The sequence below is a fragment of the Rhinoderma darwinii genome, chromosome 10 (assembly GCF_050947455.1).
Source record: "Rhinoderma darwinii isolate aRhiDar2 chromosome 10, aRhiDar2.hap1, whole genome shotgun sequence".
Lineage (NCBI taxonomy): Eukaryota > Metazoa > Chordata > Amphibia > Anura > Rhinodermatidae > Rhinoderma > Rhinoderma darwinii.
Window position 1 is genome coordinate 3731941 of NC_134696.1, and position 22587 is coordinate 3754527.

A 22587-nucleotide genomic window follows, 5' to 3' on the forward strand; every position below is an offset into this window, starting at 1 on the left:
TTCTTGTATATAGTGGCAGTATTATAGTAGTTATATTCTTGTATATAGTGGCAGTATTATAGTAGTTATATTCTTGTATATAGGAGCAGTATTATAGTAGTTATATTCTTGTATGTAGGAGCAGTATTATAGTAGTTATATTCTTGTATATAGGGGGTAGTATTATAGTAGTTATATTCTTGTATATAGGTGGCAGTATTATAGTAGTTATATTCTTGTATATAGTGGCAGTATTATAGTAGTTATATTCTTGTATATAGTGGCAGTATTATAGTAGTTATATTCTTGTATATAGGGGCAGTATTATAGTAGTTATATTCTTGTATATAGGTGGCAGTATTATAGTAGTTATATTCTTGTATATAGTGGCAGTATTATAGTAGTTATATTCTTGTATATAGGGAGCAGTATTATAGTAGTTATATTCTTGTATATAGGAGCAGTATTATAGTAGTTATATTCTTGTATATAGGGAGCAGTATTACAGTAGTTATATTCTTGTATATAGGGCAGTATTATAGTAGTTATATTCTTGTATATAGGTGGCAGTATTATAGTAGTTCTATTCTTGTATACAGGGGCAGTATTATAGTAGTTATATTCTTGTATATAGGTGCAGTATTATAGTAGTTATATTCTTGTATATAGGAGCAGTATTATAGTAGTTATATTCTTGTATATAGGTGGCAGTATTATAGTAGTTATATTCTTGTATATAGTGGCAGTATTATAGTAGTTATATTCTTGTATATAGGGAGCAGTATTATAGTAGTTATATTCTTGTATATAGGAGCAGTATTATAGTAGTTATATTCTTGTATATAGGGAGCAGTATTACAGTAGTTATATTCTTGTATATAGGGCAGTATTATAGTAGTTATATTCTTGTATATAGGTGGCAGTATTATAGTAGTTATATTCTTGTATATAGTGGCAGTATTATAGTAGTTATATTCTTGTATATAGTGGCAGTATTATAGTAGTTATATTCTTGTATATAGGAGCAGTATTATAGTAGTTATATTCTTGTATATAGGGGGCAGTATTATAGTAGTTATATTCTTGTATATAGGGGCAGTATTATAGTAGTTATATTCTTGTATATAGGAGCAGTATTATAGTAGTTATATTCTTGTATATAGGGGGCAGTATTATAGTAGTTATATTCTTGTATATAGGGGGCAGTATTATAGTAGTTATATTCTTGTATATAGGGAGCAGTATTATAGTAGTTATATTCTTATATATAGTGGCAGTATTATAGTAGTTATATTCTTGTATATAGGTGGCAGTATTATAGTAGTTATATTCTTGTATATAGGGGCAGTATTATAGTAGTTATATTCTTGTATATAGGGGCAGTATTATAGTAGTTATATTCTTGTATATAGGGGGCAGTATTATAGTAGTTATATTCTTGTATATAGGGGCAGTATTATAGCAGTTGTATTCTTGTACGTAGAAAGCAATGTATAAGAAGTTACACTTTGTCAATAGATAAATGTGAATTGTTAGGCAGAATTATGCACAAAGTAATTGTAAATTCCAAGCCCCCGCACGTATTGGCTGATACAAATTGTATAACACAGCAGGTGACGACATGGAGACATGATGGGAGAAACATTGAAAATAATGTATTATTTGTTTTACCAAACGACTGTCTTTGTCTTTATTTTGTATCTTGCTGTTATTACCTCTCTCTGTATTGCCCTCTTAGTATCCCATGTCTGATTTGCAGCAGTGTTACCCGTCTTCTGTCAGATTTAAATGATACTAAAATAGAAAGTAAATCCTTCCAGCTATTGTGTTGATAAATAGAAATAGCCGACTCCTGTTTCATCCTTAGTGCGTCTATGGTGTTGGACTATTTCATGTTGTCGGTAACTCAGCGACTCTACAATTTGTTCATAAACGTTCACAGATATAGAAAGGTTTACGTGGTGTCTCCTGATGCGGGAAACTCATGGAAGATAGTCACGTGTTTTAAAGCGCTCCCCAGGAGTCACAACCCTTTTTGATATTGCTGCTTAGGCTGGGTTCACACGACCTATTTTCAGACGTATACGAGGCGTTTTTTGCCTCGTTTTACGTCTGAAAAAACGTCTCAAATACGTTGACAAACATCTGCCCATTACTTTCTATGGGTATAACGCTGTATTGTTCCCACGACGCGTAATTTTAGGCGTCGTACGGCAATTACGACGCGTAAAATTACGCCTCGTAAAAAGAAGTGCAGGACACTTCTTTGGATGTTTTTGGAGCTGTTTTCTTATAGACTCCAGTGAAAACAGCTCCAAAAACGGACGTAAAAAACACCGCGAAAACGGCACGAAAAACGCAGCGAAAAATGCGAGTTGCTCAAAAAATGTCTGAAAAGCATGGGCTGTTTTCCCTTGAAAACAGCTCTGGATTTTCAGACGTTTTTGGTCACTATGTGTGCACATACCCTTATTCTTTATTATCTGTTGGTGGGGGATGGGGGATGTTGGGGTTTGTGACATAGGGCCACAATGTTTATGCTTATACAACATGACAGGTACACACTGAAATCAATGGACATCCAGTGTTTACAACAGGAAAGGAAGGAGACTCCTGGAGTCAAGACACTTTTTCGACAGTTTTTAGCCTCACCCCAAAATGTGTCCTTAAATAAATGTCTGTGAAGTTTGCAGGAACAAGTACTGGCTGAGGAATGTTTGTACCGTATATATAGAACTTCCAATCATCTGGCAACTAATAGTCCAGGTTTCAGGATTGGGCCATCAGAACCTAAAGTTTAGAAAATCGGATTGTTTAGACTATTAAAATATCTAAAAACATACAGATAGGGAATTTAGATTGTGAACCTCCTGGGGACAGGGATAACAGCTTTTAAACAGCGCTGCAGAATACATTGGTGTTACAGAAGAAACATAAAAATACAATAATAAATAAATATTGCTACATGCGTAATACCAAAATGTATCATTTCTTTCTTCAAGGGTTACGTACACCTCTCAACTTCATATTACAGTTTATACCTAGAATTAATTGATATAAATAGTGCAATCACTGTGTACATACATTATATTACTTATCCTGTACTGATCCTGAGTTACATCCTGTATTATACTCCAGAGCTGCACTCACTATTCTGCTGGTGGAGTCACTGTGTACATACATTACATTACTTATCCTGTACTGATCCTGAGTTACATCCTGTATTATACTCCAGAGCTGCACTCACTATTCTGCTGGTGGAGTCACTGTGTACATACATTACATTACTTATCCTATACTGATCCTGAGTTACATCCTGTATTATACTCCAGAGCTGCACTCACTATTCTGCTGGTGGAGTCACTGTGTACATACATTATATTACTTATCCTGTACTGATCCTGAGTTACATCCTGTATTATACTCCAGAGCTGCACTCACTATTCTGCTGGTGGAGTCACTGTATACATACATTACTTATCCTGTACTGATCCAGAGTTACATCCTGTATTATACTCCAGAGCTGCACTCATTATTCTGCTGGTGGAGTCACTGTGTACATACATTATATTACTTATCCTGTACTGATCCTGAGTTACATCCTGTATTATACTCCAGAGCTGCACTCACTATTCTGCTGGTGGAGTCACTGTATACATACATTACATTACTTATCCTGTACTGATCCTGAGTTACATCCTGTATTATACTCCAGAGCTGCACTCACTATTCTGCTGGTGGAGTCACTGTGTACATACATTACATTACTTATCCTGTACTGATCCTGAGTTACATCCTGTATTATACTCCAGAGCTGCACTCACTATTCTGCTGGTGGAGTCACTGTGTACATACATTACATTACTTATCCTGTACTGATCCTGAGTGTAATAGTGAGTGCAGCTCTGGAGTAAAATACAAGCTGTAGCTCAGGATTCGTATAAGGTACGTAATGTCATGTAATTATGGGGAAGTGTTTAATTTTGATTTCTGTGCTGTAACAGTAGGAACAGTGGTGGAAAAACAATTACAAGTTAATAATTCATATTCAATTCTATAATTAGTACCCAATGAATTATTGCAGCACTATTATTACAATGTATTCTGTTTTGATTTACTCACTTATTACAGGAAAAGAGGCGATGCCAAAAAGGAAGTGACATCATGAAACCGCAATACAGACAGGAAGTGAGTTCATGTTCTAAACTGAACACTCCAGAGACGAGTGTGTGACCTCCCATGACATGGAGAGAACTTCTAAGAAAAGTTGAATTGGCGCTGACATTTTTTTAGTAGTTGGATCTGGATGATCGTTTATTGCCATCTACTTAATCTTTACTTATTTTAGTTATATATCTCCATGGTTACAGACTACAAACACATCCTGTGTAGTCTGATCCTGCAGTCATGTGCTACTCTACTCTCACTGCCAATACAACTGTCGATTAGTTTATTAGTAATGGGAGGCAGAGGGAGTGACGTAACACATAACTGCTCGATCAGGTTATAGCCTGCAGCCATGTAGACACATACGTCCGCATAGGAGCTGTAAACACAACATGGTAGGAGATTGCTCCAGGGCAAGTAAAAAAATTGGTTCCAAGGACAAAAGTATTGAGACACCTACACATTCCACCTCCAGGAGATTTGATCACATCCCATTCTAAATCCATAGACATTAATATAGAGTTGGTTCCTCCTTTGCAGTAAAATATCTTCCACTTTTCTGGGGTCTTTTCTACAAGATTTTGGGGTCTGTAGTAATTTTTGACCATTCACCCAGAAGATCATCTGTGATACACTGTATATACACCCTGTGGCATAGATGTGTTTGTACATTCGGAGGTAGTGGATCTGTTCTTCCGTTTTTTATTGATTACTATTTATCTAAATGTGTCGGTTTCTTCGCCGTTCTCATGTGTTGCGGTTAATTTCGCCTGCGACGCGTTAAAACCACGTAAGTCATACAAACAAGGACACGTGAATGGCGCGGACGCCGCAACCTCCTGATTTCTCTTTTCCCCGAGGTGCTCCCTCCTTTATCTGGATAACGAGCTCACAGTGCGGCCAAAAATGTAGAATTTCAAAGGAGTCCGGGAACCAAACATGAAATTCCAGCCTCGGTTCACAAAGAGGCCACGATTCAGGGGGGAAGGACAAGGAGGCCGGAGGAACGAAAATCCTGATGTGACATGAAAAGTCCGGAGCGGGTGACACCATATAAAACATACAGCCAAATGCTCAGTCAATTACAGTAAAGACCCCCGAGCCGGAGGACCCCACCGGTCACAGGTGCAGCTTTGTTACTGATTATATCGTCCTTATATTTATCTTATCGTTTATATTCATTTTTCTGCCGCCCTCCCGCAATTCCATGAACTGGCGCAATTCTCTGTTTGGAAAGAGTCTATAGCGCTGTTCATCCTGGACCTTCTGGTTCATGAATAGAATCAGAGAACGACAGTGGAGACTGACACAGGTATAGCAGCAAAGTGGAAGTGTCTGTGGAGACGGACCAAGAGACAAGATAAAATATTATAAACCTTCACACGCGAGGGCGACTCAGGGGCCGTAATAAAGTGCACCCAGGGTGTAGCCTGCAGGTTATCATATTATACGTGTATATAGTTTGTTCTACAAGATTTTTATACAAGCAAAACGACCTAATGATTGGATAAGGCCTGAGGCGCCGCTGATCTCCTGAGCAGTATTATTAACCGTGAAAATGCAACCATTAGTTAAAGGGGCTCCGTGTAGTCGTAAAGTGTATGGTGCGGAGTATGGTCTCTGGGACCTCCCATTCAGGTAATACCTCTGCTTGCTTTGAGTGAATGGGAATAAACCTTAGAGGAACAGCACTACATTAGAACTCATATAACTATGGATGTGCGGAATAGTCCAATGCATAGGGGGAGAAGCAGCGTCTTATTTCGATAGTACAGGATTTATTTACAGAAGTTTTGTGGGAACGTAGCGCGCTGATAATCAGGAGCGATAATCATCGTCTATCAGAATATTAAACGCTGCCTCCTGTTGCGGGTTTTGTGTCGCCATTGAATTCAATGTGGAAAACCCGCAACAGAAAAGCAACGAAAACGCAGCATAAATTGACATGGAATTAAATTCCGCACCGCAGGTCAGTTTATTGACGTTTACGCTGCGGTTTTTCTCCGCAGCGCGGGCAGGAGGTTTTCTAAATCTCATCCACTTTGCTGCTCCTGTAAATGCTGCGGAATTTCTGCACAGAATTTTGTTGCAGAAATTCCGCTACGTGGAGAACCTGCCCTGGCATGTGCTGCTACCACAGGTGCAGAGCTCGTCACAGTGTCTCAGGACTCCAGGGCTGCACCTAGACTTTTTGTTGTAGTACTGATTGAGTTTAACTCTTGAGTGACAGCTGCAGCCAACGAGATGGCGGGCAGCTGAATGTATTTATTTGGGCTGCAGCTGTCACTATAGTTAAAATCAATCAGTAAATAAAAGTCTCGGTGGAGCGCCGGCTTTACGAGCCCTACAGCTGTGGGAACAGGACTGGCTCAGGATGGGGTGTTGGGCTGTGTTCACACGAGCATGTTACGTATGTAATGGACGGAACGTATTTCGGCCGCAAGTCCCGGACCGAACACAGTGCAGGGAGCCGGGCTCCTAGCATCATAGTTATGTACGATGCTAGGAGTCCCTGCCTCTCTGCAGGACAACTGTCCCATACTGTAATCATGTTTTCATTACAGGACAGGAGTTCAACGGAGAGGCAGGGACTCCTAGCGTCGTACATAACTATGATACTAGGAGCCCGGCTCCCTGCACTGAGTTCGGTCCGGGACTTGCAGCCAAAATACGTTCCGTCCTTTACGGACCGAACATGCTCGTGTGAATCCAGCCTTACCGTCAAGATGCAAACAATCCATTCAGTGACAACAAACAGATCTTCAAAAAGGTGAGGAATTGAAACCCTAAGTAAATGTTCACAATGATTGGGTTTCATTTACAAAGACCCCTGTAGGACCGGTCCCCCCTCCTGACGTCTCTATTTTAGTAAATACTCGTATTCCTCCTGAAATAACAATTCCAGAGCAGCTTTTCATACAACTCCACGATGCGCCGTTCCTCTGATATTCCTCCGAGATTAAGGGTATGTTCACACGGCTTATTTTCGGCTGTTTTTCGGGCGAAAAATTAGAGGCAGAATGACTCCAAACATCTGCTCATTGATTTCAATAGGAAAACGGCGTTCTGTTCCGACGGGCTATTTTGTTACGAGGCCGTTTTGTTAAAAAAAAACACCAGCGAAAAAGTGCATGTCAAATCTTGAGCCGTTTATCATTGACTCTATAGAAAAAACGTCCGTAAAAAAACGTGAAATCCGCTCCGTATTTTCAGATGTTTTTGATTTTGCGTGCGCTCATAGCCTAACATTGACAACTGTTGCCATTCCCCTTGTCAGTCGTGTCCCTACAGTCTCATCTGTCCACTCTGATTGGACATTGTCAGATTTTTGTAGGGACACACCCCCAACCAACACCTAGTTGTCAATTTATTCATACATTTCTAGGAGGAATAACGGAGGAACGGCACAACGTGTGGAGTTCTAGGGAAACATGATCCATTATGATGCCAGTATTTACTAAACGAGACCTGTCCGGAGAGGGACCGGTTCTCTTTAACCCCTTCTCGACATCCGCCGTATATATACGACGCACGCCGGGTGGGGGAATATGGAGCGGGCTCACGGGCTGAGGCCGCTCCATAGAGCGAGTGTGTCGGCTGTGTGTTACAGCTGACACTTCCGGGTAACGAGCAGGATCCCGTTCGAGCACGATCCCACTTGCTTAACCCGTTGAATACCGCTTTCAATAGCGATCGCGGCATTTAACTGACTAAAAACAGGGGGTTGACCCCCTGCAACGTCCCAACGGCCCACCCGTGGCAAGATCAGGGGGTGCCGTTGGGTGGCACAGCTGCCTGGGGGCCTAAGTCCCCCAGGTCCACCATCTTTGTACTCCTATGAAGCCTTCATAGGAGACTGTCAGCCTTCGTGCAAGCGATCTAACGATCGCTGGTTAAAGTCCCCTGGGGGGGGGGCAAGTATAAAAGTAAAAAACAGTAAAATAAAGGTTTTTTTTAACAAAAAAAAATTATTAAAAGCTAAAAAAACAAAAACCTTTTCACATTTTCCGTCAAGCACAATGTAAAAAAAATAAAAAGCGAACATAACTGGTATCGCCGCGTCCGTAAAAGTCTGAACTATTACAAGATATCATTATTTAGTCCGCACGGTGAACGCCGTAAAAAATGTAAAACATCAGAATTGCTGTTTTTTGGTCCCTTCTTCTCCCACAAAAAATGAAATAAAAAGTCTCACGTACCTCAAAATGGTACCAATATAAACCCCAGCTCGCCCTGCAAAAAATAAGCCCCCACACGGCTAAATCGAGAGAAAAATAAAACCGTTCTGGCTCTCAGAATGTGGCGACAAAACTCAAATGTTATTTTTAACGTTCAGTATTTTCCTTGTAAAAGTAGCAAAACATAAAGAGAACTGTATAAATTCGGTATCGCTGTAATCGTATTGACGCGCAGAATAACACGCCGTTTTTACCATACGGTAAACGCCGTAAAAACAAAACCACCCAAAAGTTGAAGATTCACAGTTTTTTTTCCTATTCCACCCCACATATATATTTTTTCTCGTTTCCCACTACATTATATGGTACAAAAATGGTGCTGTCGAAATCTACAGCTCGTCCCGCAAAAAACAAGCCCTCATACGGCGATATTGATGGAAAAATACGAGTTATGGCTTTTGGAAGGTGGGGAGGAAAAAACAAGTGAAAATCCAAAAAATGGCTGCGGAGGGAAGGGGTTAAGGAATTAACGTCTAAAACGCTGCAGATTGAAGATAATAAACGTCCTCGTGCGTCGTCTTCCGGATCGGCGCCGTTTCTTCACTCTGGGTCTTCGGGAGATGGAGACAAATATCGCTGTGTGGGATCCAAGGGAGAAGTATCTAATATTTATGCCTAAAAATGACAGCGCTCATCTCCCAGCACAGGACTGTGGAGGAAAAGCTGTCAATCACACAACAGTCCCACCCATACTCAGCTGCTCACATTGTAAACACTGGGGACAACACAGCAGAGGCCATTACGAGTATTTTTTCACTTTTACAGTTACATTATAATACTACTTTATCTTTTTGCTGATAGAAGCGTCAGACTGGATGTCTCCAACCTGAGGTTCTCCAGCTGCTGTAAGACTACAACTCTCAGCATGCTCAGAAAAACTGTGGTTGTAGTTTTACAAGAGCTGGAAAACCCCCAGTTGGAGGCCACAGTTGCCCCTTTCATTTTCTGCATCCACAGAGCGTGGTCTTCGGCCCGTATTGCCTGTCCGTTGCCTCCCGTCTCTCCCATCGCCGGGTCTGCACTTGTCTTTTCCAGAATGACTCATCTCCGGTCTGGGACAAGTAGAAAGTTCTGAGATTTCATGAATGGTCCATGACTCACGGGAGCAGCTTCCACCTTAGTTTCCTGGACAAGTAACCAGGCTCCGCCGATTATGGACGATCTCGATGAGTCACCTTCAGCCATACAAGGGATCGGCAGGATCTGGCATCCACTCAGTAGGTCCGGTCCATGTCTCATCGTGATGGTCATCGTCCTCCTCCTGCTTCATCATCTCTGTGGCCTCCACCCAACGTCTATATTTGTTATTTCTGAGCTGATTCATGAACGGAATGCCAGGGCCACAGTAAAGACTGACACAAGAAGGGGGGGGGGGTGTTCTATAACTGCATAATAATGAGATCAAGATCAAGACTGAGAAGCAGCTAAATGGGATATTAGAGAAGTTCTTACAAGAGGACGACCCGGGCTTTATAGCATGAATTCAGGATGTGCACAGATTTCATCAATTACTCCGTGTTCTTCGATGCCGACAGCTCATTCATAAAGCTGGCAGCCTGGGCCGGGCACCTCCTGCCGCCTCATTGTCAGCGGTCTCACCCCGGCCCCTGACTCACACACATTGACGTTGGTCTTGGGCCAGGAGTCGTATGTGGAGAGCGGAAAATTCTGTAATTCTGGATGTATGAAGGGAATGTGTCACCACCAAGGAAATGCTGCAACTTGTTCAAATCCGCTCGTTAACGGCGGCGCGCCCTGGAGGAAAACGCGACTAATCCGGCGAAGAGGCAGACGATTCCAAAGGGGTTTTTGTTTTTAATTCACGAACATTAAATGACTGGGAATGTAGTTCTCTGGGACTCACGCGTGGTAGGATTAGATACACGGCTCAGCAGACAGTATCACACATGGTAGGATTAGATACAGGGCTCAGCAGACAGTATCACACATGATAGGATTAGATACACAGCTCAGCAGACAGTATCACACATGATAGGATTAGATACACAGCTCAGCAGACAGTATCACACATGGTAGGATTAGATACAGGGCTCAGCAGACAGTATCACACATGATAGGATTAGATACAGGGCTCAGCAGACAGTATCACACATGATCGGATTAGATACAGCGGCTGAGCAGACAGTATCACATACATACTCCCAACCGTCCTGGATTCAGCAGGACAGTCCCGGATTTCGGGAGGTGTCCTGCTGTCCCGGTCGGTCGGTGGTATGTCCCGGGCTTCCGGTATTAACTGTATCTGCATCCTCAGGATGCAGATACAGTTAAACCGAATGCTAAAGCAGGGAACTGTCAGCTCCCTGCTTCAGCATTCACACAGAGCGTAGGAACAGAGGGAGCTTCTCTGCTCACCGAGGACTCCCTGGACATAGTGCTACTTCAAGCGCTGAGCCATGGGAAGCCCTTGATGTCACTGTCTATATATATATATATATATATATATATATATGTGTCACGAAGGGTCTGTGGACCCACTAGGCCGTACCGTCTTGGCGGTATAGCAGCTGGCCAACAGGGCGCAGGTCACTGTCTATAGTTCGTATAGGTACCTGTGGCAGCTCAGACAGCAGCAGGGCAGGCTCGGCTAGGACTAGGCAGCAGGTAGACGTCAGGTGAGGTGAAGCAGGTCAGACGTGGATGCAGCACGACACGACTTTAGCACAGCACAGTGCTCCACCAGGAAGGTATGGAATGCAAGGAACAGGAACCACACTAGGAAACCATTGCATAGACAAACTAGGGAAACCACAACGCTCAGGCATCTAAGAGGGGGCTGGCCCCCTCTTATAGTCCAGGGTACTCACGGGTTCAAGTTCATGAGAAGTCCGGTGCGCACGCTCGTGCCCGCTCTTTAAGAGTGGGCACGAGCGTGCGCGCGCACCCTACGGGATCCAGCTGAGGTGAGTGGCTTGGGCCAGCGCTTGCCGACTCGTGGATGCGGCTGTCAGAGGGAGATTGGAGCTGACAGCCTGCAGCCACGGACATTACAGTGTGTGTGTATATATATAAAGTGGGTATGAGTGCAGAACGCTATACCTGTTGTATTTATTTTACTTGTAGTTTAAATACTGCAGAAATCAATGGTAATGGTAACGGAAAGCTATGGTTTACGTTTGGTTTCCGCTCGTGGGTTCCCCTGATGGAAAGGTCTGACTGAACCCATGAACGGAACCCAATGCAGGTGAGAATGAAGCCTAATTATTACTGTATGATCTGTACAGATGGTGGAGGGTACTATTTTTTGGGGTGTAAGCAACTCCCAGTATATCATTACCATTGTTCAGGTCATACTGGAAGCTGCTAACCCAACTTTGCAAATGATCTCTGTACTGAAATGCATTTGTACTGAGCTGGGTTTTGGTGTGTGTGTGTGGGTGTGTGTGTATGTATATATAATATGCACTGAACATGGTTGTGGTGCTGTATACATGTACTGAGCATGGTTGTGGTGCTGTATATATGTACTGAACCTTGTGGTGCTGTATATAGGTACTGAGCTTGGTTCTGGATTTATGTACTGATCTTTGCTCTGGTGATGTATATAGGTACTAAGCTTTGTTCTAGTACTGTATTGATGTACTGCGCTTTGTTCTGGTGTTGTATATATGTACTGAGCTTGGTTGTGGTGCTGTATATATGTACTGAGCTTGGTTGTGGTGCTGTATATATGTACTGAGCTTGGTTGTGGTGCTGTATATATGTACTGAGCTTGGTTGTGGTGCTGTATATATGTACTGAGCCTGGTTGTGGTGCTGTATATATGTACTGAGCCTGGTTGTGGTGCTGTATATATGTACTGAGTTTGGTTCTGGTGCTGTATATATGTACTGAGTTTGGTTCTGGATTTATGTACTGATCTTGGTTCTGGTGATGTATATATGTACTAAGCTTGTTTCTAGTACTGAGCTTGGTTCTGGTGTTGTATATATGTACTGAGTTTGGTTCTGGATTTATGTACTGATCTTGGTTCTGGTGATGTATATATGTACTAAGCTTGTTTCTAGTACTGAGCTTGGTTCTGGTGTTGTATATATGTACTGAGCTTGGTGGTGGTGCGTGTGTGTATACATGTATGAGCTTTGTTCTGGTACTGTATATATGTACTGAGCTTGGTTCTAGTGCTATATTTATGTATAAACTTGGTTCTGGTGTTTGTGTGTGTGTGTGTGTGTGTGTGTGTGTGTGTGTATACATATATGAGCTTGGTTCTGGTGATGAATATATTTACTGATCTTTGTTCTTGTCCTGTAATTATATAGGATATATTTATAATATAAAATTGCAGAGCAGATGGTACTGAGCTTAGTTTTGGTGCTGTATATATGTACTGAACCTTGTTGTGGTGCTGTATATATGTACTGAGCTTGGTTCTGGATTTATGTACTGATCTTTGTTCTCCTGCACTAATTGTACCTGCTTTACAATGACTTGCCCCGCCAATCAGTGCCTTTCAACTATGCTAGCGGTGCGATGACGTCATGTGGGGCACCATCTACAGGGGGGCTATATGTTGGGCACTATATACAGGGTGCTCTATGGGGGCACTATCTACATGGGGCTCTATGGTGGTACTATCTACATGGGTCTCTATGGGGGCAATATCTATTGGGAGCAGCGTGTGTGTGGGACACGGTGTATGGTGCTTTTATAATCAGGGACACAGTGTATGGTGCTATTATTATTATTAGAGGTGCAGTGTATGGTGCTAGTATAATCGGGGACACAGTGTATGGCGCTATTATATTTAGGGGTACAGTGTGTGTCACCATGAGAATTGTATCTTCGTTTATAGGTGCAGAAATATTTGAATAGTGAGTAGCTGAAGACATCTGAGCGGCAAACTCTGCAGAAATGGGTCATGGCCGGGAGAAGTCATCATAGAGGTCTGAACTGGACGGAGAAGAAAAGAGTAAAAGAACAACTAGAATCTGAGACGTCACCGGTCAGTCACTTAATATAAATGTTTATTCTGCCTCTAATCAGTAATGTAGTCACTGTATGATCTGCAGCGAGATGATGGGTGGTATGTTTTGTTTTTTTGTGAAACAGCATCTCCCAGCATATCCCTACCATTGTTCGATCCATGCTGGGAGATGTAGTTTTACGCTGTACAAACCTATACGCAGGGGTTGCACTAAATTCAGCTTTTTTTGTGCTGGTGCTGTATTTATGTACTGACCTTGGTTCTGGTGTTGTATATATGTACTGAGCTTTGTTCTGGTGTTGTATATATGTACTGAGCTTGGTTCTGGTCCTGTATATATGTACTGAGCTTTGTTCTGGTGTTGTATATATGTACTGAGCTTGGTTCTGGTGCTGTATATATGTACTGAGCATGAGTCATAAGTGTGAGTGGTGTGCATGTGCATGTGTCCTAGGTGTGAGTGGCACGAATGCAGCATGTGTCCAGCTTCTGGGTTGCATCTGTGCGTCACGTTTCCAGGATGTGTGCGTGTGTGTGTGTGTGTGTGTATATGGCTGAATATGACATTGAAATCATGCTATTTAGTTTGTGTGGTGATATTTTAGCATTGTATACTGGTATAATTTGCAATCTTTGTACGTCAGTATTAGGCCATGATCACACAATCAGGATTTGATTAGGACTAAGTCCCTGATTCCACACCCAAATCCCTTTCAAATCCACTAACATTCTGCATCCATTAATAGTGAATGGGCTATTTTATACCCCATTCACATGCAGCAGAAATAAGTCTGCTTCAATTTTTTTTAGGTTCCGCAATCCTTGAATAATGAGCATGTTCATTATTCTCGTGGGAACGCAGTGGATTCATTGGAGTTGGAGCTATCAGGAACTATTCCTCTTTTTATTTACACCTGTTTTAATAAATTTCCCCGTGTCTTGTATAGCTGAAAGGTGGTCCCAGCCCAACACTGGTGGCTGCGCATGGCCTGCGGTGGCCTGTCTGCTTAAAAATGCCAGGGCTGATTTTAAGTCCCAGTCCGGCCCTGTCTGGGACCCACGCCTATCTCTAGAACGGGGCACCCTAAACCCCGTTCTTCCGCTCTGTGATGCGGCTAATGCGTGTGATTTTCGACAATGAAGAAGAAAACAGCGTAGCCCGCTGAGCTGCGCTGTTTCCGTAACTCCCATAGTAGTGAATGGCATGCGAGCTATGCTGTTTCCGTAACTACCATTCAGTTGTAAGGGACTTGCAGAGACCGCGCAGCTCAGCGAGATACGGAGATCCGCTGTTTTTGTAACTCAAGACCATATAACCTTTTTTTATGGTCGGAATTCACCTCATTCAGCCGCATCACAGAGCGGTAGAACAGAGTTTAGGGGGCCCCGTTCTACAGATAGGTGCAGGTCCCTGATGTGGGACCCTCGTCTATCTGACATTTATGACATATAATGTGGAGATGTCGTCATAAATGTCCCTGCTGAGAAAACTTCTTTAACCATTTATCGGGTCATCAATAACTTCAAGAAGAGAGGTTCGATTGCTGTGAAGAAGCTTCAGGCCGCCCAAGAAAGTCCAGCAAGTGCCGGTACCGTTTCCTAAAGAGGATTAAGCTACGGGATCGGATCTACACCGGTGCAAAGCGTGCTCAGGAATGGCAGCAGGCCGGTGTCAGTGCATCTGACCGCACAGTGAGGTGAAGGCTAATGGAGGCCGGCCTGGTGTTAAGGAGGGCAGCAAAGAAGCCATTTCTCTCCAAGAAAAACATTCAGGACAGTTCCCTGCAGGAAGTACCGGGATTGGACTGCAGAGGACTGGGGGAAAGTTATTTTCTCTGATGAAGCCCCCTTCACACTGTTTGGGACATTTGGAAGAATGATTGTCCAGAGAAGAAAGGTTGGGCGATACCATGAGTTCTGCGTCATGCCAACAGTAAAGCATCCTAAATACCATTCATGTGTGGGGTTGCTTTTCATCCAAAGGAGTGGGCTCAAAACTTTGCCTAAGAAAACTACCATGAATAAAGAATGGTATCTAAGCATCCTCCAAGAGCAACTTCTCCCAAACACCCAGGAGCAACTTCTCCCAACCATCCAGGAGCAACTTCTCCCAACCATCCAGGTGCAACTTCTCACAACCATCCAGGAGCAACTTCTCCCAACCACCCAGGAGCAACTTCTCCCAACCATCCAGGAGCAACTTCTCCCAACCACCCAGGAGCAACTTCTCCCAACCACCCAGGAGCAACTTCTCCCAACCACCCAGGAGCAACTTCTCCCAACCACCCAGGAGCAACTTCTCACAACCATCCAGGAGCAACTTCTCCCAACCACCCAGGAGCAACTTCTCCCAACCATCCAGGAGCAACTTCTCCCAACCACCCAGGAGCAACTTCTCCCAACCACCCAGGAGCAACTTCTCCCAACCACCCAGGAGCAACTTCTCTCAACCATCCAGGAGCAACTTCTCCCAACCATCCAGGAGCAACTTCTCCCAACCACCCAGGAGCAACTTCTCACAACCACCCAGGAGCAACTTCTCACAACCACCCAGGAGCAACTACTCCCAACCACCCAGGAGCAACTACTCCCAACCACCCAGGAGCAACTTCTCCCAACCATCCAGGAGACAATTTGGTGATGAACAATGCTATTTCCAGCATGATGGACCATATCACAAGGCAAAAGTGAGAACTAAGGGGCTCGGTGAAAAAAACTTTGAAATTTTTGGTTCATGGCCAGAAAACTCCCCAGATCTTAATCCCATGGAGACCCTGTGGTCACTCCTCAAAAAGTGGGTGGACAGAAAAAACAAAACACAGAAATTGTGATAGACTCCAAGCGCTGATTAGGTAAGAATTGGTCATCAGTCAGGATTTGGCCCAGGAGCTGACATCCATCATGACAGAGCGAATTGCCGAAGTCTTGAATAAGAAGGGTCAACACTGTAAATATTGAGTCTTTGCATAAACTTGATGGATTTGTCAATAAAAGTTTAAAAACGTATGAAATGTTTATAATTGTCCTTCAGTAATCAGAGAAACATCCGACTAAAAGATCGAAAAACCCTGAAGCAGAAAACTGTAAAAACCAAAATCTGTGTCCGACTCAGAACTGTTCTCCGATGTGTTATCTGTGGTGACCCGGCTACAGCAAGTGGCACAGAAAGTTGGTTTAGACGTAATACGTTAAAGGGGTTTTCCACCTTCTGACAACTGATGACCCCTCCACCGGATAGGTCATCAGTATATTATCGGTGTGGGTCTGGCACCCGGATTCCGCACGTTAAACCGCTCCAGTGGCCTGCGGGCACCGGATGTTATGGCACGTAATGCGATGTACAAAGTCGGAAGCAGTTGGCTCTGTATATAGCACAGCGGCCGCGCTGTAGAAGCTCCGCCGCTATTCCGTGTCCGGAGCCAACTGCTTCCGGCATGTAAGTGCACGGAGGCACCGGAGCAGCTGATCTGTGCGGGGTCTGGGGCTCCCGTGGATAGGTCTTCAGTTTTCAGAAGGTGGAAAACCCCTTTAATGAACTCCTCGGCTTCTCCAGATGCCACTGACCCCGTTCTCTATAATATTTGTGCAATATCTTTAGTAAGAATAAGAAGTATAAACGACTGTACAGTGCGGAGAAGAAGGGTTAATAAATGAAGGTGATGGGGGGGACAGTGCGGAGAAGAAGGTTAATAAATGAAGGTGATGGGGGGGACAGTGTGGAGAAGAAGGGTTAATAAATGAAGGTGATGGGGGGGACAGTGCGGAGAAGAAGGGTTAATAAATGAAGGTGATGGGGGGACAGTGTGGAGAAGAAGGGTTAATAAATGAAGGTGATGGGGGGGACAGTGCGGAGAAGAAGGGTTAATAAATGAAGGTGATGGGGGGGACAGTGTGGAGAAGAAGGGTTAATAAATGAAGGTGATGGGGGGGACAGTGCGGAGAAGAAGGGTTAATAAATGAAGGTGATGGGGGGGACAGTGCGGAGAAGAAGGGTTAATAAATGAAGGTGATGGGGGGACAGTGTGGAGAAGAAGGGTTAATAAATGAAGGTGATGGGGGGGACAGTGTGGAGAAGAAGGGTTAATAAATGAAGGTGATGGGGGGGGACGGACAGTGTGGAGAAGAAGGGTTAATAAATGAAGGTGATGGGGGGGACAGTGCAGAGAAGAAGGGTTAATAAATGAAGGTGATGGGGGGGACAGTGCAGAGAAGAAGGGTTAATAAATGAAGGTGATGGGGGGGACAGTGCAGAGAAGAAGGGTTAATAAATGAAGGTGATGGGGGGGACAGTGCGGAGAAGAAGGGTTAATAAATGAAGGTGATGGGGGGGACAGTGTGGAGAAGAAGGGTTAATAAATGAAGGTGATGGGGGGACAGTGCGGAGAAGAAGGGTTAATAAATGAAGGTGATAGGGGGGACAGTGCAGAGAAGAAGGGTTAATAAATGAAGGTGATGGGGGGGGGACAGTGTGGAGAAGAAGGGTTAATAAATGAAGGTGATGGGGGGGACAGTGTGGAGAAGAAGGGTTAATAAATGAAGGTGATGGGGGGGGGGGCAGTGTGGAGAAGAAGGGTTAATAAATGAAGGTGATGGGGGGGACAGTGCAGAGAAGAAGGGTTAATAAATGAAGGTGATGGGGGGGACAGTGCAGAGAAGAAGGGTTAATAAATGAAGGTGATGGGGGGGACAGTGCAGAGAAGAAGGGTTAATAAATGAAGGTGATGGGGGGGACAGTGCAGAGAAGAAGGGTTAATAAATGAAGGTGATGGGGGGGACAGTGCGGAGAAGAAGGGTTAATAAATGAAGGTGATGGGGGGGACAGTGCAGAGAAGAAGGTTAATAAATGAAGGTGATGGGGGGGACAGTGCAGAGAAGAAGGGTTAATAAATGAAGGTGATGGGGGGGACAGGACCATATGCACTTTACATGACGTCACTGCTCGGAGTTGTGCCTGAAATGATCATCTCGCCTCCCGTTCTTCGGTTTCTTGCTTTATATTTGCTCTGTCGAGATCGTCTTTAAAAAGAAAAAAAAAAACAAATATCACGTCTTTGTAATTTAATTGTCATTTCTTTTTCTACCTGATTTATATTGCGGTTCCTGCACCCCTTAGAGCAGCTCCTGTGCCGACATGACGTCTCCTCCTGCCATTCTTTAACAAGCAATATACATTATAAAAAAAGCCCGTCAGTCCTGCGAATATCTCTCAGCTGCCGGCGATAAAGCGTTTTACTAATATGGTGCAGGTGGCATTTACTGTTGTGTCTGACCACATAAGCTGCAGGACGACGGCTCCACCAGATCACATCTTACACCTCATAAAAGAAAAGCGCTGTAACCTGACTTTCAGCAGAAGTCACTATTCACCACATGGTCTCATGAGAGCGATGGGACTGGGGGGGGCTGTGACTGGGGGGCTTTGGGCTAAAGTGCTGAGTTCAGGAACACTCCGGTGTTGGCCCATGTACCTGGGGTTGCTGCATGCTGCTTGTGTGGTAGATGGCGGTCTCCTCACTTATACGAGTGCTGCTTGTGCTTAAAGGTGACAACGTTTTCACGACAAATTTGGCAAGCGGCTGGCGCTAGACAGGGCAATGCATTTCTCCTTTAAATGAACGTCTCGCCTTTGTGAACCTGCACTGGTGAAGGGCTTTCTAGGAGGAGATCCTGGGGGTAGGACCCACATGTTCCTGACTCATCTAATTCATCAGCAGAGAACTTTACCAGTGCACTACCTCTGCTGGCGAGAGCTGTCTGCAAACTCTTCCAAAGATGACATGTTCTTATTCCTGCTGGAAGTGACGTTTACATTTGGTCTTATGGAGACAATAAGAGGGACAAGAAACCAACCTGAGCACAATCCATGTGGTGATTAAGTGGTGTCTAAACATTGAGTGTCTTCTGTGTTCAAATCCTGATGTGTGTCCTTGTCTAAAAGGGAACTCTGTTGGGTGGTGTTTATAGTGGTGTGGAGGCAGTGCAGTGCCATTGTTGTGTCATAAGAAAGTTATATGTGTGTGTGTTTGTATATATATATATATATATATATATATATATATATATACATACAGTGAAGGAAATAAGTATTTGACCCCTTGCTGATTTTGTAAGTTTGCCCACTGTCAAAGACATGAACAGTCTAGAATTTTTAGGCGAGGTTAATTTTACCAGTGAGAGATAGATTATATAAAAAAATAAAAATAAAATCACATTGTCAAAATTATATATATTTATTTGCATTGTGCACAGAGAAATAAGTATTTGATCCCCTACCAACCATTAAGAGTTCAGCCTCCTCCAGACCAGTTACTGCTCCAAATCAACTTGTTGCCTGCATTATAGACAGCTCTTACATGGTCACCTGTATAAAAGACTCCTGTCCACAGACTCAATTAATCAGTCTGACTCTAACCTCTACAACATGGGCAAGACCAAAGAGCTTTCTAAGGATGTCAGGGACAAGATCATAGACCTGCACAAGGCTGGAATTGGCTACAAAACCATAAGTAAGACGCTGGGTGAGAAGGAGACAACTGTTGGTGCAATAGTAAGAAAATGGAAGACATACAAAATGACTGTCAATCGACATCGATCTGGGGCTCCATGCAAAATCTCACCTCGTGGGGTATCCTTGATCCTGAGGAAGGTGAGAGCTCAGCCGAAAACTACACGGGGGGAACTTGTTAATGATCTCAAGGCAGCTGGGACCACAGTCACCAAGAAAACCATTGGTAACACATTACGCCGTAATGGATTAAAATCCTGCAGTGCCCGCAAGGTCCCCCCTGCTCAAGAAGACACATGTACAGGCCCGTCTGAAGTTTGCAAATTAACATCTGGATGATTCTGAGAGTGATTGGGAGCAGGTGCTGTGGTCAGATGAGACTAAAATTGAGCTCTTTGGCATTAACTCAACTCGCCGTGTTTGGAGGAAGAGAAATGCTGCCTATGACCCAAAGAACACCGTCCCCACTGTCAAGCATGGAGGTGGAAACATTATGTTTTGGGGGTGTTTCTCTGCTAAGGGCACAGGACTACTTCACCGCATCAATGGGAGAATGGATGGAGCCATGTACCGTCAAATCCTGAGTGACAACCTCCTTCCCTCCACCAGGACATTAAAAATGGCTCGTGGCTGGGTCTTCCAGCACGACAATTACCCAAAACATACAGCCAAGGCAACAAAGGAGTGGCTCAAAAAGAAGCACATTAAGGTCATGGAGTGGCCTAGCCAGTCTCCAGACCTTAATCCCATCAAAAACTTATGGATGGAGCTGAAGATCCGAGTTGCCAAGCGACAGCCTCGAAATCTTAATGATTTACAGATGATCTGCAAAGAGGAGTGGGCCAAAATTCCATCTAACGTGTGCAAACCTCATCATCAACTACAAAAAACGTCTGACTGCTGTGCTTGCCAACAAGGGTTTTGCCACCAAGTATTAAGTCTTGTTTGCCAAAGGGATCAAATACTTATTTCTCTGTGCACAATGCAAATAAATATATATAATTTTGACAATGTGATTTTCAGTTTTTTTTTTAAATATAATCTATCTCTCACTGGTAAAATTAACCTAGCCTAAAAATTCTAGACTGTTCATGTCTTTGACAGTGGGCAAACTTACAAAATCAGCAAGGGATCAAATACTTATTTCCTTCACTGTATATATATTGATCGTTACAGATTTCAGCAATATTCTCATCACTCAAGCAGGTATCATAATCAATCACTCAATAGGTGATACTTTGGGAAAGGGGGAGCTGCCCAGGGTCACCAGGAGGACAACATGGGGGTTAGAACCCACATTGTACAGAAGTGATTCCTGTGCTTAATTCAGATCATGTAAGCTGTGAGTTGGCAGCTCCATGGGAACATATTTTTCACCTCTTTTTAAAAAATTTAAATAAAAAAAATGGTGAGCAGACTTTCATGAAGAGAAACTTTCACTCACATCGGGGCATGACCACGCTGTGCCTTGGGGCTTAGGCCAGGTTTGCTTTGGATTTCGACCATGTGCCTGGGTTCGAAGCTTGTGTGGTAGGTGGCGTTCTCCTTACTTATACGAGTTGGCTGCTTGTGCTTAAGGGTGACAACAATTTTGGCAAGCGGCTGACGCTCAACAGGGCAATGCATTTGTATTTTAAAAGGACCTTATGAACCTGCACTGGTGAAAGGCCTTCAAGGAGAAGATCCCAGGAATAGAACCCACACGTTCCTCACTCCTAATTCATCAGCAGAGAACATTACCAGTGCACTACTCCTGGTGTTGAGAGCCACCTGCAAATTTTTCCAAGGATGAAATGTTCTTAGCCCTCCTGGAAGTGATGATTACATTTGGTCTTATGGGGACAATAAGAGCCTAACCTGGGCTGGTGGTCTGGTGCTTAAGTTGCACCCTAAGCAGTGAGTGTCTTCTGGGCAGCCCATGGTTCAAATCCTGATGTGTGGCCTTGCCTAAAAGGGGGCTCTACTAGGTGGTGTTTATAGTGGTGTGGAGGCAGTGCAGTGTGATTGTTGCTGCATAATAAAGTTAATTATATGAAGAAAGTTACTTATGCAGCTGTCTATTTTGAGACAGCTGCATTTATGTAGTAGATTATTGTAGATTATTGTAGATTTCAGCAATATACTCATCACTCAAACAGGTATCAGAATCCATCACTCCATAGGTGGCACTTTGGGAAAGGAGGAACAGCCCAAGGTCACCAGGAGAACAACGTGGGTGTTAGAACCCACATTGTACAGAAGTGATTCCTGCGCTCAACTTGGATCACACAAGCTGCACGGCAGCCTTTCTCAGATGCATTTTTTTCACCTCTTTTAAAAAAGGGTAATCGGACCTTCAACAAGAAAAACCTTAGACCACATTGGGGAGGGCAGCAGCAGGACAGTGTAGTGGCTTGGGGCTTAAGTGCCTATGCCAGGTTTGCTATGGAGTTAACCTGTGTCTCTAGGTTCAAAGCATCCTGCGTGCTGCTTGTGTGGTACATGGCGGTCTCCTCACTTATATGAGTTTGTTGCTTGGTGATGTTTTTCCAAAAATTTTGGCAAGCGGCTGACGCTCAACAGGGCAATGCGTTTCTCCTTTAAAAGGATGCCTCGCCTTGTGAACCTTCACTGGTGGAAGACTTTCAAAACTGAGACACAATGGGGAGATTCCAGGGATAGAACCAACATGTCCCTGATACTTCTAGTTTATCAACAGAGAACATTACCAGCGCACTACCTCTGCTGATGAGAGCCAGCCACAAACTCTT

The 22587-nt window shown here is 43.7% G+C and overlaps 1 long non-coding RNA gene across 2 annotated transcripts in view; it reads left to right on the top strand.

Annotated features, from left to right (window-relative positions):
• LOC142662397 (uncharacterized) overlaps positions 1-22587 on the top strand; it is a 65982-nt gene that overhangs the window by 33543 nt on the left and 9852 nt on the right. For both annotated transcript variants that reach the window (XR_012850921.1, XR_012850920.1), the window contains one exon: positions 4111-4167. This is a non-coding gene — a long non-coding RNA (uncharacterized LOC142662397). The remainder of the gene's footprint in view (positions 1-4110; positions 4168-22587) is intronic.